Raw genomic sequence first — 17,134 nt, 5'->3', positions numbered from 1 at the left:
TACATTACTAGCACAGAGAAATGAGCGTGTGCTTACTGTATGTAATACAATGATTTCAATACTAAACATCTAGCATTGATCTCCTTCGGCAATTGGCGCCACTTACCGTATTCTTCGGAGTATAAATCGCTCCGGAGTATAAATTGCACCGGCCAAAAATGCATAATAAAGACGGAAAAAAACATATATAAGTCGCACTGGAGTATAAGTCGCATTTTTTGGGGAAATTTATTTGATAAAACCCAACACCAAGAATAGACATTTGAAAGGCAATTTAAAATAAACAAAGAATAGTGAACAACAAGCTGAATAAGTGTACGTTATATGACGCATAAATAACCAAGTGAGAACGTGCCTGGTATGTTAACATAACATATTATGGTAAGAGTCATTCAAATAACTATAACATATAGAACATGCTATACGTTTACCAAACAATCTGTCACTCCTAATCGCTAAATCCCATGAAATCTTATACGTCTAGTCTCTTACGTGAATGAGCTAAATAATATTATTTGATATTTTACGGTAATGTGTTAATAATTTCACACATAAGTCGCTCCTAAGTATAAGTCGCACTTACCAAACTATGAAAAAAAACGTGACTTATAGTCCGAAAAATACGGTAACCCAAATAACACTCCTTTGTTACGTTTATCTTTGTAAAGTTGTGCAAGTGTTTGTGGCGTTTCAGCATCTTTTGACACAGACTTATTTTTGACTTTTACATGATCATTCCATTTACTTTCACCGCCATGTTTACAAATGCTTCCCTCCTCAATGGCTGCACATCTGGGTACTAACCACTTTATACGTTTCCGTCCACCGGCTTCATCCATGCATTAAATTGATCGTTCAGGAGACGCAAATCGTTTAACTTTTACTTACCCATCTTATGCAAGTAATTTGGCTTTGCTGTGGGCTTTCGTTAAATTTTCTCCGCTGCTATGCTTAGCTGTAACAACACAATGCTGCGCGCACTGCACACTAGCTGGTGGTGCTCGATAAATTCTGACGGGTCAGCACAGGTAGCCTACTTTAGTTCCGTTTTGTAGTTATGTTTTAGCGTCCTCAAAAATCGAAACATTTCAAAGTGAGACTGAAGTTCATGCATGTTTTAAATAAAAGTAACGTCAATAGATTTTTAAGACTTTTCAAAATCGTATTTAAGACCTTTTATGAGATTTTAGGAGAATTTTTGACATTTTAAGGTCTTAAGTTATTGGATTTAATACTTTTTAAGACCCCGTGGATACCCTGCTTTTGTATAACCATGGCCCAATACAAAAAGACACCAAGAAGATGTCCTCTAAGCACAAAACAATGCCTATAACGAGTGTGCTGGATCAAAACTTCATTCAACTTCATCAAAATGCATTTGAGATTAATTCCAGAGTGCATGTAGTTGTGCAGTACTTGCAAAACAAACACTTGGGCAGGAAGTTGTAGCACAGCTGTTGCGTGATGGGGCAGATAGAGAGGCTGGCGAGGGGGTTTGCGGGGAGGTTGTTGTCAGGCTCTATTTAAAGACTCAAGGGGAACTGATGGCAGCAAGAAGGGATAGTTTTCTGTTCTGTGCACACACACGAGCGTGCTTGCTCGGCTTTGGGGGGTGCCTGCTGCGAATTGAGATTAGGAACTGTGCCTACTGTAGAGAAGGAGGGACAGAGGGTGAGGCAGATAACGGGAGAGACGGGAAGAAGGCAGGATGGGGATGTGCCCCAGCTCATTTGGTTGGGAGAAGATGGAAACATGATAACACCAATAGATGCCTGTATTGTTTGAATCATACCCTGGCAGATGTAAGAGTACAGTAGGAGTCAATTTGTGTCCCTCAAGGTCCAATCTACACCATATACAGTGTATCCGAAAAGTATTCACTGCGCTTCACTTTTTCCACCTTTTGTTATATTGCAGCCTTATTCCAGAATGGAATACATTCATTTGTGTCCTCTAAATTCTACAGATATTATTTATGTACGCTTCCCGTCCAACCTTATAGAGCTTGAGAGGTGTTACAAAGAACATGGGCAAAGAGGCATCGACAAAATATTGAGCAAAGACTATGAATACTTATGTACAAAACTTTTAACACTGTCTCTACGGGGTATTGTGTGTAGAATTTTGAGGCCAAAAATGGATGTGTTCCATTTTAGAATAAGGCTTCAACATAACAAAATGTGGCAAAAATAAAGCGCTGTGAAAACTTTCCAGATGGACTGTAGGGCCAATTTGTGGTGTAAAAGTGATTCCAAGAGCTCTAGAGAGTTTGTAAGCACCAAATATAAGAAAAATGTACAGATTCAAAGGCCTACTGAAACCCACTACTACCGACCACGCAGTCTGATAGTTTATATATCAATGATGAAATCTTAACATTGCAACACATGCCAATACGGCTGGGTTAGTTTACTAAAGTGCATTTTTAAATTTCGCGCGACATATCCTGCTGAAAACGTCTTGGTATGATGACGTCAGCGCGTGACGTCGCGGATTCTAGAGGACATTTTGAGACAGCATGGTGGCCAGCTATTAAGTCGTCTGTTTCATCGCAAAATTCCACAGTATTCTGGACATCTGTGTTGGTGAATCTTTTGTTCAATGAACAATGGAGACAGCAAAGAAGAAAGCTGTAGGAGGGAAGCGGTGTATTGCGGCCGACTTCAGCAACACAAACACGCCGGTGTTTCATTGTTTACATTCCCGAAAGATGACAGTCAATCTTTACCATTGGCCTGTGGAAAACTGGGACAACAGAGACTCTTACCAGGACGACTTTGAGTTCGATACGCAGACACGGTACCGTGAGTACGCTTCCAAACATTTGATCGCTTGCCCGTACGTGCGTGCCGCTACGTGCATGTCACGTACGTAACTTTGGGGACTTTGGGGAAATATATGTGCTGTATGAACTTTGGGGAGGTGAACGGTACTATGGGCTGTGGGATTGAGTGTGTTGTGCAGGTGTTTGAGTTGTATTGGCGGGTTATATAGACGGGAGGGGGGAGGTGTTTGTTATGTGGGATTAATTTGTGGCATATTAAATATAAGCCTGGTTGTGTTGTGGCTAATAGAGTATATATATGTCTTGTGTTTATTTACTGTTTTAGTCATTTCCAGCTGAATATCAGGTCCCATCCGCCTCTCACAGCATCTTCCCTATCTGAATCGCTCCCACTGCCCTCTAGTCCTTCACTCTCACTTTCCTCATCCACGAATCTTTCATCCTCGCTCAAATTAATGGGGAAATCGTCGCTTTCTCGGTCCGAATCGCTCTCGCTGCTGGTGGCCATGATTGTAAACAATGTGCAGATGTGAGGAGCTCCACAACCTGTGACGCCACGCTACTCGTCTGCTACTTCCGGTAGAGGCAAGGCTTTTTTATCAGCGACCAAAAGTTGCGAACTTTATCGTCAATGTTCTCTACTAAATCATTTCAGCAAGAATATGGCAATATCGCGAAATTATCAAGTATGACACATAGAATGGACCTGCTATCCCAGTTTAAATAAGAAAATCGCATTTCAGTAGGCCTTTAGACTTAGACTTAGACTTAGACAAACTTTAGTGATCCACAAGGGAAATTGTTCAACACAGTAGCTTTATCCTTTCATTTGTTTTTTCTCTGCCTTTGAAAGAAATGGCGCTCAAACACTCGCTTTTTGAAGTTGCAGCTTTTCATGATGATGTCATGAAGGAAAAACTTACTTCTTTAGGGACTTGATAATGCATCTGATTCGCCCCTCACTAGATGGAGCCCACCCCGTGTAGACACCCACCACTTTGTAAAAAAGAAGGCTTAACTACACATTTTTAAACCAGACCTATGATGATTTTCCTTCAAATATTGTTACAATGTTGGATACTCGTGCCATTTCCAGGCCTAAATTGGATGCCAAAGTTTACCAACTCGTCAGAATATGTCCTTGTCCTTCTACTATCAAGATGAGAGGCATTATTTATGATCTAGAATAACATTTCACGAGCAGGGAAGTGAGGAAGCAGCTCATCAGTCGATCATATTGACATTGGCACACAAGCTTGTGATCACGGCGCCAGTATAAATAGTTCGTCTGCGTTAGCCCTTATAATAACAATATCACTAATACTTGGTGAATAGTCAGGTCACGAAATGTAAATGGAGTTTTGTTGATGGTTTTTGGATGGGTTTTTATTGAGTTTTATGGGCAGAATAGAGTGAGTCCGCTTCGTTGTAAGCGGCCTTTTATTGACAAGTTAGAATGCATCACTTGCAGTCAAACTCAGAAAGTGAAGTGAAGTGAATTATGTTTATATAGCACTTTTCTCTAGTGACTCAAAGCGCTTTACATAGTGAAACCCATTATCTGAGTTACATTTAAACCAGTGTGGGTGACACTGGGAGCAGGTGGGTAAAGTGTCTTTCCCAAGGACACAACGGCAGTGACTAGAATAGCGGAAGCGGGGATCGAACCTGCATGGAACCCTCAAGTTGCTAGCATGGCCTAGGGTGACCATTTCCATGATACCAAAAAGGAGGACATTATGCGGCATATCAATAAATTACTATGGTGTACATAGGACTCTGGTATACTCTTATTTATAGTACAATTTTGAGTGGTTTAAAGATGATGTTTGTGTGGCTGAATAGGAAAAAATATTAAAGTCAAGTATTTGTTAACAGTATTTGTATTTATTCAATACATTGTGGTGTTCAAAAAGTGACCACTGAGATGAATCTTTTCAAGTGCAGAGTGCCACAAAGCATAACATGTGTGGACTTAAATGTAGTTAACATATATAATTTAAAAAAAATGCCACAAAAATTTTTCCACATCAACATCAAGGCTGCTTGCTGCATATCTGGTTGCGTTATGCAGAATATGGGCCAAACAGTTTGCAGGGAGCACATCTTTTTGGCTCAGTTTCAGCTTCTGATACACTGTTATGTTTGCCACAATTGACACTGGCATTGTCTGCTGCATATGCAGACATGTTTTTCACCTCTAAGCCAGACATCTCAAGTTTTGCCAGCAGCTGGTTTGTTATGGCTTCTGACGTTTCGTTGCTGTGACTATAAAAATCCAACAGGACATGTTGGATGCCTTCATCAAAGTGAAAATACCTTAACACACTTGTTTGTTCCTTTATTTGAGGCGTCGGTTGCTACGGAAAAGGGTAGATTGTTTTCTTTTATGTAGTCGGTATGTTCCTGTACCGAATAGTGAGCGATGACGTTCTCGCACAATGCCTTGGCTTTTGTCGGCCACAGGCCATCCCTTTAGCTGTGGGATAGTCACTGAAAATCTCCCGGTCCACTTTCATGCCACAGTCTAAACTTCTGTAGGACTGGTGATGCTTTACAGCAGTGGTTCTCAACCTTTTTTCAGTGATGTACCCCCTGTGAACATTTTTTTAATTCAAGTGCCCCCTAATCAGAGCAAAGCATTTTTGGTTGAAAAAAAGAGATAAAGAAGTAAAATACAGCGCTATGTCATCAGTTTCTGATTTATTAAATTGTATAACAGTGCAAAATATTGCTCATTTGTAGTGGTCTTTCTTAAACTATTTGGAAAAAAATATGTAAAATAACTAAAAACTTGTTGAAAAATAAACAAGTGATTCAATTATAAATAAAGATTTCTACACATAGAAGTAATCATCAACTTAAAGTGCCCTCTTTGGGGATTGTAATAGAGATCCACCTGGATTCAGGAACTTAATTCTAAACATTTCTTCACAAAAAAAGAAATCTTTAACATCAATATTTATGGAACATGTCTACAAAAAATCTAGCTGTCAACACTGAATATTGCATTGTTGCATTTCTTTTCACAGTTCTTTTTGACAGACATTTTAGTGAGGGTCAAACCATCATGGCATGGGGGAAACTCTGGGTTTATGGTAATGAATGGAATAGCCTACTTAATTTGATGTTCAGTTTATGAACTTACATTACATTACATACCCCCAGGGTACCATTTGAGAACCACTGCTTTACAGCATGGTACACCTTGCACAGCTCCGCAGCAGTTATCTTGTCATCCAGGGGTGACGAAACTTCATGAAAAAATGTCCTCATTGAAGAGGTACCTGCCGCATGTTTATTACTTTTATGTTTATCCGTACCCGCATGCCGTTCAATTGCAGCTTTCCCCTGACTACTTACGTCGACATCACATCGACAAAGTGTGCAGAAGCCATGGAATGAGTCTCGGCTGCTTTTCGTTATAAATTCGTGCTCTTTTATCCATTCAGAATTAAACGAGGTCTTGCGTTTTGGCATGATGCTAACTTTCTGTCAATGTTATGCCGCAGCAGCACATGGACCCTTGTTTACTTTTTTAACCAATGATAAGCAGATTTGTATCCGACACAGCTCGTAGCCAATCATTTGATACGTTACTGCGTTGGGGGCATTTTTTACGGTCTTTGATTGGCTATCGCGCTGCAGCCCAGCAAAGATGAAAAAACTCCGCTCTTCGAGCCTAGTGCCTCAAAAAGGAGGACAAATACGTGTCCGGCTTGAAGCTGCGCCGGACGCCGGACAGGGCATTAAAAATCCGGACTGTCCGGCCTAAATCCGGACACCTGGTCACCCTAGCATGGCCGCTCTACCAACCGAGCCATGCCGCCCCAAAGTAGGTTATAAATGTGACTGTAGATCAAAATCTATGCAAAATTTACACAAAAAGCGTATCCAACACATATTATCTCGACCACAGGGAAGTGTTTTGAATGTAGAATTAAATGATGATCGGTCCTCTTTAAAATACATTTCTGCCAACTATGTTCTGCTACAGACGTAAGACATCAGTACAATTTTGAGCACATTCAACAATAATACTATAGTATTGATAACCGTGATATTTTGGTCACAATAACTGCGATATAACATTTGCATATTGTTACATGCTTGGAGATACACACTCCGTCGGAGACAGGCATTACAAACACATTAAAGCTACGGATGGAAAAAAAGGGTTTACTAAAAACACCTACAACTATCTAAAATTTGGCTTTAAGTTTAGATTTTGGACAACACACTTATAAGGCACTATAATGGGACCTTTAATGGACTCCCAGGTTGACACAGGTAAAGGTTCCAAAAGTAGAACCCAGAGATTGCACTGATTTATTCAAAATTGATTTTCTGGAATTGGCCAGTACGCAACTAGGTTGTAATGTGCGTAACAATGTGTTATAACAAGGCATCAATGGGTCACGCTCTGAACTGCCTTGTTTTCAAGGGTTTCCTGCTCAAAGCTCTGTCCTTCTGGCCAGATGTGAAAGTTTGCTCCATAACAAACACAGGAAAGGTGTGTGTGTGTGTGTGTGTGTGTGTGTGTGTGTGTGTGTGTGTGTGTGTGTGTGTGTGTGTGTGTGTGTGTGTGTGTGTGTGTGTGTGTGTGTGTGTGTGTGTGTGTGTGTGTGTGTGTGTGTGTGTGTGTGTTGGAATGGATGCAATGTAAGGAGTTGAGGTCTTACTTCCTCTTCTCAATCACACAACTTCCTTTGTGAAACCCCTCTGGTTGCTAGGACTTATGTAAAATACCACAATGAAACCAAATTGTTTTTGGGTTTTTTCACAGACTCAGGGCGCCCGTTAGTCGGAGTTCTTTTTTTTTTTTCATTGCCGTTAAGGCAATGTCGAGGCTTGTGGCTCAATAAACTGTGTCTAAGTCAAAGTCAGAGAAGTCACTTCCTGTTTCTGCTGGTGGTGTCCACAGATTCCACGTACTCTACTAACATGGGCGGATATGTCAGTCTTTATCAGGTTTTTGAAATGTTGAACCAGAGAGAACTGCTAAACGGTCTTGTGGCTAATTTGTTTATCTTTGTTCATGTGATTTTCCTCTCGCAACAATATCTTTGTCCAAGTGAGAATGAGAAATGTCATTACAGTATTACTGTAACACAGAAACTTTTGTTTGCACAGCTAATACAACCAGCCGAAGAACCAAGCATGTAGACCGAGAACACGTGAGAGCTGGGTGTTTCGACAAAAATACTGAAGTGAAGGTTAAGTAAACTGTGCGTAGAAAAGTCCTGCTCTACTAAAGATTTGTGTGGTTTGAAACACGTGCAAACTTGATAGCGCATGCAAAGTTGCTCTACTAAACTCGTGTGCGGTGGATTGCGTCTCTTAAAGGGGAACTACACTTTTTTTGGAATTTTGCCTATCGCTCACAATTATTATGAAAGAGAAGAAAACAAAAGTGGTTTTTTTTTTTGCATTCTAACATGTAAAAATCGGCTTGTTCTTGGTGGCCTGCAATGCAGCTAATGGGAGCAATCAATCCTACCTCTAAATTGATTGATTGATTGAGAAGTTTATTGACATCTTAAAGAACTGAATCCATGTAATGCTTTAAAAACGCAAATGGATGGCACAAAAAGTCAAAAGGCTTGTTTCCATTGTGGCCCATTACTTTATCACTTTAAAAATGCATTCAAAAACTGTAAACAATACTTAATTTACGTTCCGTAACCTGTTTAATAACCAAGCTGTAACAACATTGTTATTGTAAGAGCGCACACTTTGGAACTCTTTTTCTACCGTAGTAACACATCGGCGTGTTTCGAAATTAGCCGTAAAAGCTAACTACGGCAAGAGATAAGATAGCTTCTACGTCAGCACGAAAGATGTTTGCGATATGACACCCATTTGTACTGACTGAAAAACATGAACAATAATGATGAATATAAAGTGTGACTCACTCGATGGACTGTTGTGCGTTTGATTCAGCTGGCCGGGGGACGTATTGTACAATTTATTTGGGTAAGCACTCCATTTATGTCAAAATAGCATGGCTTAAACTTCCACATTTTGCAGCTTCAAGTCAATTTCACCTTACTCTCTCGGCTTTCGTCTGCTCCAACATCTCACCGTTCCTTTGTGCCGGCTTCTAGAAGAAGTAGTTCATCCTCTGTATATTTAGCTTCAAAAAGATAAGGTTGTGAATCCTCATTTGTCCAAAAATAGTTGTTGTTGTTGTTATCGAATCTGTCAGGTTTAGAACACACACAAGCATTTTGTTTCCGGATGTAGGAACACACATTCGTTGCCAGAAGTCAAAAGTGCACTGCTATGGAAACGGAAATCAATGTGCTGATGATTAAAATTACCAAAATACGGTAAATATTAAACATATTACATATTGTTATGAATGTGTCTGTTACTACATTATATATAGACTTGCAGTTTGTATACAAAATGTTAAAGGAGGATTTTGAAGTTGTTTAGAGGGCTTTGAAGGCTACATTGGTGACTCCCATTAGCCGCATCTTCCAAGCGTTTATCATTTTTAAAATACCCCCCTTCCCCCCAAAAAAAGACATGTGTGTTCTTGTCTCTCTTAATGATTGTGAACGATAGGCAAAATTCCAAAAAAATGAACAAAATAGAGTGTGCAATCCATATAGCGTGTCTTCATGTATACCGTATTTTTCGGACTATAAGTCGCAGTTTTTTTCATAGTTTGGCCGGGCTCCAGCGCGACTTATGTTTTTTTCCTTCTTTATTATGCATTTTCGGCAAGTGCGACTTATACTCCGGTGCGACTTATACTCCGAAAAATACGGTATACAGAATATATGATAATTTTCAGAGCGACCACAATATTGGGAGGAGAAGATGAAAACATAATCAATTAGCACTCGCAATGTGATTCATCGTGACTAAAACTGTTCTGCGGCCCCTGTTTTGCATCTATATTTATCACTTTTGAAATACGCGTACAAACTAGCACAGCTACGCAGAAATGTGTGTGGAAAAAGAAGACGATCGCCTTGCAAAGACAGACGATGGAAAGAGAATTCTCCATCCCATGTGTGTCAACATACATTTAAACTGTTATGAATAAAAAAATATAAAGACCTATCGCCTATTCAGCAATGATATTTTATAATTGTGTATTTGTTGCATGAGATAAGGTGCTGATTAAAACAAATTCAATTGTCTGCTTACGTTTTTTTTATTGTGTTCATTATTTTATAAAGGAGATATATTGTGAATATACTTATTATATATGCACACACACACACACACACACACACACACACACACACACACACACACACACACACACACATATATATATATATATATATATATATATATATACATACACACATTTACATATATATATATATATATATATATATATATATATATATATATATATATATATACACACATTTACACACATATATATATATATATATATATATATATATATATATACACACACATTTACACACACACACACATATATATATATATGATATATGTTTAAATATGACATATATATATATATATATATATATATATATATATATATATATATATATATATATATATATATGTATGTGTGGGAAAAAAATCACAAGACTATTTAATCTCTACAGGCCTGTTTCATGAGGGGGGGTTCCCTCAATCATCAGGAGATATATATATATATATATATATATATATATATATATATCATATTTAAATATATCTCCTATATTTAAAAAAAAATCTTGCAAAAAGCATTTTTTTGCTTCAAGACGCACCATCATAACACTGCAGCTCCTCCCAGAGCACACCATCAGTGTGCTAAAAGTAGATTCTGATGACTAGGTCACGCTTTAGCATGGTCTACAGAAGAAAATGTGCTACATATTGTATTGGTGTGCTGCATTTCAACAACATGACAAAGCACCGCAGGTTGGACCATATGATGCCAAAAAAGTAAAGGAGTGTGTGTCCGTGGTGACAACCGGTACACACGCAAAAAAACATGTATTTCAATAGGGAGGTTTACACCACTTTTGCACTTGTCTACAATTGCTTATATAAATTCAGTAATTATTTTGATTTTAGTTGATCAGGCCTCAAGTATGTTTTTTTCTGTTTTTTGTTCCAAACCAGAGTACCAAACCACACATGTGATGCACCCTACCTACCAAACACATGATATACGCTTGCACACACACACATTGCATATCCTGAAATTGACTTTGCAGTTTGCACCATGCTTCATTTCCTCCCTTGCATGCCAAACCTTGAAGCTAATACAGGTTTCCGCTCCTTCTACACCACAGTCATTATGAGCTGGTCCTGTTTCGACTCTGAGAGTTCCATTTGACCCCAACATGCCCGATCATCGCCCCTGTTTATGTATTCCTCCCTTAAAAACTGAACATTCTCATAGGTGTTACACCCTGGTGACTGTTTTGGACTTATGTTTGCTTTTTCCCTGTGTGTGGTATTTTAGTTCCTGTTCTGTGCCTTTATTTTGTATTTTCCCTTCCTTGTGCTGTGCACAGGCATCCACAACCTGCTGCCTGATTGGCAACCGGGACACAGCTGCACCCGGTTGCCAATCAGTCTCCTATTTTCGCCCGATGCTGTCTTCTTGACAGCTTCATTGTTATGCACTGCTCTGTGTTGCCTATTGTTTTGCTTCGCATTTTTGCCTTAAACAAAATAAGTTCAGTGTCTCGTTCCCTTATTAGCTGCACTCGCCTTCTTTTGTTGTTTTTCTACTCCTTGGCGCGTGTTTCCCCACTACCTCGTGAGTGCGTTTTTGTTTGGTTATTAAAGAATATTATTTTAACTCACCATCTGCTTGTCGTCTGCTGCATCTTGGGGTCACGTCACTAAAGCTGCCTCCTCGCTCATGACGATAGGACTGCAACAATTAATTGATTAAACCAAATAATTTGATTACAAAAAAGATGATATTATTAATTTAATGAGTAAAATACAGAGAAATTGTTTCCGCAAAACAAGCGATGCACCTATTGGGGATGCAGGTTGCGCGGCGGCTGATGGCCTATTGGCGAGAACATTGCCGAGAGAGAAGGCTCAAAGAAAAACATTGACAAGGTGGAAAGGGAGCATATGGCCAAAGACGAGAGATCGATTTCGCAATCATTTATATTGAAAAAGACCGACATCATGGGGATATGTTTGTACTTTCAAATGGAGTCCACATTTCCCAATACCACTACATCCATTATGCAGCGCATAACCAGAAAACATCCTGCATTTTTAGCAGACAAGCAGGAACAAGATACAATAAAGGTCTATTTTGACAGCTAACGCCATCCTATAGGTTTGACTTGCATAACGAATGTTTTATTCCAACATGTTAGGACATGTTAGCTTTTACAGTTTTTTAATACTATCAAGTAAACAAATCAAACACCATTCCTCCAGTTAACACTTTGAATTAAATATATTGTCACTCAATTTATAATGCTTTATCAAAGAACCTTTTTTATAAGTTTGGTTCTCTATTATTTGTTACAGGGGTTGGGAACCTTTTTGGCTGAGAGAGCCATGAAAGCCAAATATTTTTTTAAAGTATTTCCGTGAGAGCCATATAGAAATGTTTAACACTGAATACAACTAAATGCGTGCATTCTTAAGTAAGACCAACATTTTTAGAGTATAATAGGTCTTATCTTCTTTTTAATAACATTGCTATTTTGAAGCTAACCATTAATAAAATAAAATACTTCTTATCATCAATGCGACTTCTTGAACAGGTGCGGTAGAAAACGTATGGATGGATTAAAATGCATGAGAAAGTTTTATATTTTGAATGTTATTTTTAACACTGTGATTACCAGCGGAATTATTCATTACTTATTGTGTTAAGCAATGTCAGCTAAGATTTATCTGAGAGCCAGATGCAGTCATCAAAAGAGCCACATCTGGCTCAAGAGCCATAGGTTCCCTACCCCTGATCTATTACCTGCTTTTAGGCTATGCAGGATTTTTTTCTTAGCTCATAGCTCAAGTAATATATAGTGAGGCTCCTGTGATAAAAGTCCAATCTTAATTTCATGTGAAGTCATAAGAGGAATGAATAAAGGTCAATCAATCAGTCAAATATTACCTATATAGTAGCCAGTGTTGGGACTAACGCGTTACAAAGTAACGCATTACTGTAACGCCGTTAGTTTCGGCGGTAACTAGTAATCTAACGCGTTTTTTTTTTTTATTCAGTAATTTAGTTACCGTTACTACATGATGCGTTACTGCGTTATTTTACGTTACTTTTGATGTAGTATCGGCTAGAAACAGAAGCGCTGCGGTGTCGTTCTTCTGAATCTTCCTCTGTCACAAGCCGGAGAGAAGAAAAGAGGCGCGGTCTATGTGTGTGTGTGTGGGTGCGGTTTGATATATGAAACAAACAAAAAAAGTTGTTGGCACGTTCAGTCCACACACAGCGTGGTCATGGCGAGCGGAGTAACGGAGGAGCTTGAACGCCCCGCGCCATTTAATCGGTGTGTTTATAAGTGCAGACTCGGTTGTGCAAAACGAGGGTTTTAAACACATGCTGAACGTGCTTGAGCCACGTTACGACACCCACTTCAGCAATAAGATTGTGCCAGATCTTTATGAGCAGGAGAAGAAAAAAGTTGTGGATGAACTATCCCGAGCATCATCTGTTGCGCTCATGACAGACGGGTGGACGTCCAGCGGAACTATAAGCGCTCACTTCATCACAGCAGACTGGGAGATGAGAAGACACGCCCCCTCTACGAGAGTCACCTTGCGCAGGTACTGACACAAGCAGTGGAGGAATGGAAGATAAAGATATCCCAGTCACACGTGATAATGCCAAAAATCTAATAATTACAGAGAATGAGGCAGGACTGGGACCACAGATAGGTGCTTTGCACATGTAGTGAATTTGGCATCACAGAAGGGAATCTCAGTCAATAGGATGGAGCGCCTCTTTGGGAGGATCAGGAAGGTTTCCTACTTCCACCCAAGCACAACAGCTGCTCATGTGCTTAAGACAAAGCAAGAAATGCTAAAGCTGCCTGCTCATACATGATGTCCCAACGAGGTGGAACTCCACTTATGATATGTTGGAGCAGCAGGCAGCTATATACTCTGCATTGACCCACAACACCCTGAAGACAAATGTCACCCTGTCTGATGATGATGTGAGAGTGGCAGATGAAGTCCTCTAGGTGCTTAAACCCCTCAAAAGTGTTCCATCTCTACTGAGCACTGAAACTTCACCATCTGTGTCAATGATCCTGCCACTGAAAACAAGTATTCTACAATCCATGGCTCCAAGTGTGGAAGACAGCAGCATCACTCCAGATGTCAGGCTTTATTTCCTTATTTACCTACTCAGTGGCCTAGTGGTTAGAGTGTCCGTCCTGAGATCGGTAGGTTGGGAGTTCAAATCCCGGCCGAGTCATACCAAAGACTATAAAAATGGGACCCATTACCTCCCTGCTTGGCACTCAGCATCAAGGGTTGGAATTGGGGGTTAAATCACCAAAAATGATTCCCGGGCGCAGCCACCGCTGCTGCCCACTGCTCCCCTCACCTCCCAGCGGGTGATCAAGGGTGATGGGTCAAATGCAGAGAATAATTTCGCCACACCTAGTGTGTGTGTGACAATCATTGGTACTTTAACTTTAACTTTAACTTTAACTTTAACTTTATTTCACTACCTATGTTTCAAGGAAGATGATGTTTCTTCTTATGTTGCACTTAAACTTGTTTTTTATTAATGGTCATTGGTCCAAGTTTAAAGATGCACTGTTTTTCATTAATTATGTTAAAAGGAAAATAAAAATGCATGTCAAGTTGATCAACAGATTGTATTATTCTCCAGTGCAATAACAGTACTGAAATGAAGGCAAAAAGGGCATTAATGGGAGCTTTAAAAAAAAAAAGAAGAAAAAAAGAAGTAACTAAATAGTTACTTTTCACAGTAACGCATTACTTTTTGGTGTAAGTAACTGAGTTAGTAACTGAGTTACTTTTGAAATAAAGTAACTAGTAACTGTAACTAGTTACTGGTTTTCAGTAACTAACCCAACACTGATAGTAGCCCTTAATCACAAATACCTCAAAGGATAAAAAGGTCATGAGAAAAATATTTGTTTAAACTATTTACCCCTAAAACACGCATTGACTCTAGAAAGTGTGTTTTATTCGATTACTCGATTAATCGAACAAATGAATCGATAGATTAATCAATTACTACAGCAATTGTCGCTGCAGTTCTAAAACCCCACGATGTCCTGCCATTGCATTTTCACAACAAGAGCGGTGTGAGTTTCTTTTTTTCCTTGTAAAAGTGGCTTTGTGCACTCTCAGCTCTCGACAGCCGCTCATTTTTCAATCACGGTTCCCCTTTGTGAAAGTAACATCTGCAGCAGAGCGATGTCAGTCGACTGATGCCTCAGCTAATCACGACAATCACTGCCTGAGTGGTCAGGGATGCTCCCAGCTCTGTACCTTATCCATCCATCCAGCAATTAGGCCCATCCCACTCAACTTGATTTATAGCTTTCCAACAACCTTGTCCTGTCCATGGTAAAGGTGAGGGGGCGGGGGTGCATTGATGAACCAGTTCCACCGTCTGGGCCCTTTCAAGGCAGGGAGGAGTGCGCGTGAAATGCCAGGAAGTCAGGGAATAAGATTGTGTACCGGTAATATTTTTCCGCCTGCTCTTTTTATATTTGCAGGCATTAAGGAGCAACATCGGAGGCCAATCAGGGCATGATGAGTGCAACACAGGCACAGGTGGAGGCGGAAGAGGTGAGCTGAAGGCGATGCTGAATATCACGAGTGGCCTGAAGTAATTGCAATGCGGCAGACAAGGATAAGGAGGCTATTTTAATCACCTGATTTCACCAGTGGTGCTCGAATTTGCGAGGAAAAAAATCTGTTTTAGGAGCGCTTCCATGCTGATCAGAGGTGATCAAGGTGAAAAGCTTGATTAAATGGATTTCACATTGTTTTAATCATCTCTGCCGGCAGGTTTATCAGCGCATATACAGTAGGATGATGGCTGCCCTCGTTTGCCTTCCGTGCGGCATCCAAAACAGTTAATAAAAACCAGCGAACTAACTTTTTCATGCCTCCCAAACAGCTGCCAAGACTCGCATTTAAGGCGGACTGCAGCAGATTAGTGCCCTAATCCCGCTGCTCTGGCTACGAGAAACAGAAATTGGAGCGAGTAAAGACGATTCAGAGGCCGTTGACGCTCAAAGAAGCGTCTTAATCTCTCCGGGGAAGTTGTAAGGGGGAGAAACACCAATTGGTCAAACACAGCTGCAGTCAACAGGGCAGGTAATGAGATGTAAATAAGACTGCGTTAAGGTTATGTGATATAGACAATATGTATGATAGACGACAGAGCTTTTAATACTATCAATATATCGTGATAATGCATGTTGATTAGAGATGTCCGATAATATCAGCAGGCCGATATTATCGGCCGATATATGCGTTAAAATGTAATATTGGAAATTATCGGTACTGTTTTTTTTATTATCGGTATCGTTTTTTTTGTTTTGTTTTTTTATTAAATCAACATAAAAAACACAAGATACACTTACAATTAGTGCACCAACCCAAAAAACATCCCTCCCCCATTTACACTCATTCACACAAAAGGGTTGTTTCTTTCTGTTATTAATATTCTGGTTCCTACATTATATATCAATATATATCAATACAGTCTGCAAGGGATACAGTCCGTAAGCACACATGATTGTGCGTGCTGCTGGTCCACTAATAGTACTAACCTTCAACAGTTAATTTTACTAATTTTCATTAATTACTAGTTTCTATGTAACTGTTTTTATATTGTTTTACTTTCTTTTTTATTCAAAAAATTTTTTTTAATTTATCTTATTTTATTTTATTAATTTTTTTTAAAGTACCTTATCTTCACCATACCTGGTTGTCCAAATTAGGCATAATAATGTGTTAATTCCACGACTGTATATATCGGTTGATATCGGTATCGGTTGATATCGGTATCGGTAATTAAAGAGTTGGACAATATCGGAATATCGGATATCGGCAAAAAGCCATTATCGGACATCCCTAATGTTGATTCTAACTTGACAGCGATATATACACATACACACACCCCTTAATGACAAGTGCCTCAAAGGGCTACGCTTCTTCACTGGAGGACGAGGAATAGTTAAACATGCTACACTCCACACCATAGAGCTCTTGAATGTAAACAAAGATGGGCGCATCAATACAAAAATTTACATTAACGAAATTGTATGGTCAATACTACAGTGGTTCGATTGATATTTTTATCATCCCAAAACATTTTGTCACTCAGGAAATGAGTCCCTGGACACAGGAGGGCGTTGAAGG

At 39.5% G+C, this 17,134-nt stretch overlaps 1 protein-coding gene across 3 annotated transcripts in view; it reads right to left on the bottom strand.

Annotated features, from left to right (window-relative positions):
• The window catches only part of LOC133606403 (RAS guanyl-releasing protein 2), a 57,797-nt gene that overhangs the window by 37,287 nt on the left and 3,376 nt on the right, over positions 1 to 17,134 (bottom strand). For all 3 annotated transcript variants that reach the window (XM_061960342.2, XM_061960341.2, XM_061960343.2), the window contains exon 2: positions 11,588 to 11,657. The gene's annotated coding sequence lies outside the window, so the exon portion shown is untranslated. The remainder of the gene's footprint in view (positions 1 to 11,587; positions 11,658 to 17,134) is intronic.

Source organism: Nerophis lumbriciformis, linkage group LG05 (genome assembly GCF_033978685.3).
Source record: "Nerophis lumbriciformis linkage group LG05, RoL_Nlum_v2.1, whole genome shotgun sequence".
Taxonomy (NCBI): Eukaryota; Metazoa; Chordata; class Actinopteri; order Syngnathiformes; family Syngnathidae; genus Nerophis; species Nerophis lumbriciformis.
The sequence above is the reverse complement of the archived record's forward strand: the minus strand, read 5'-3'. Positions and strand labels throughout refer to the sequence as shown.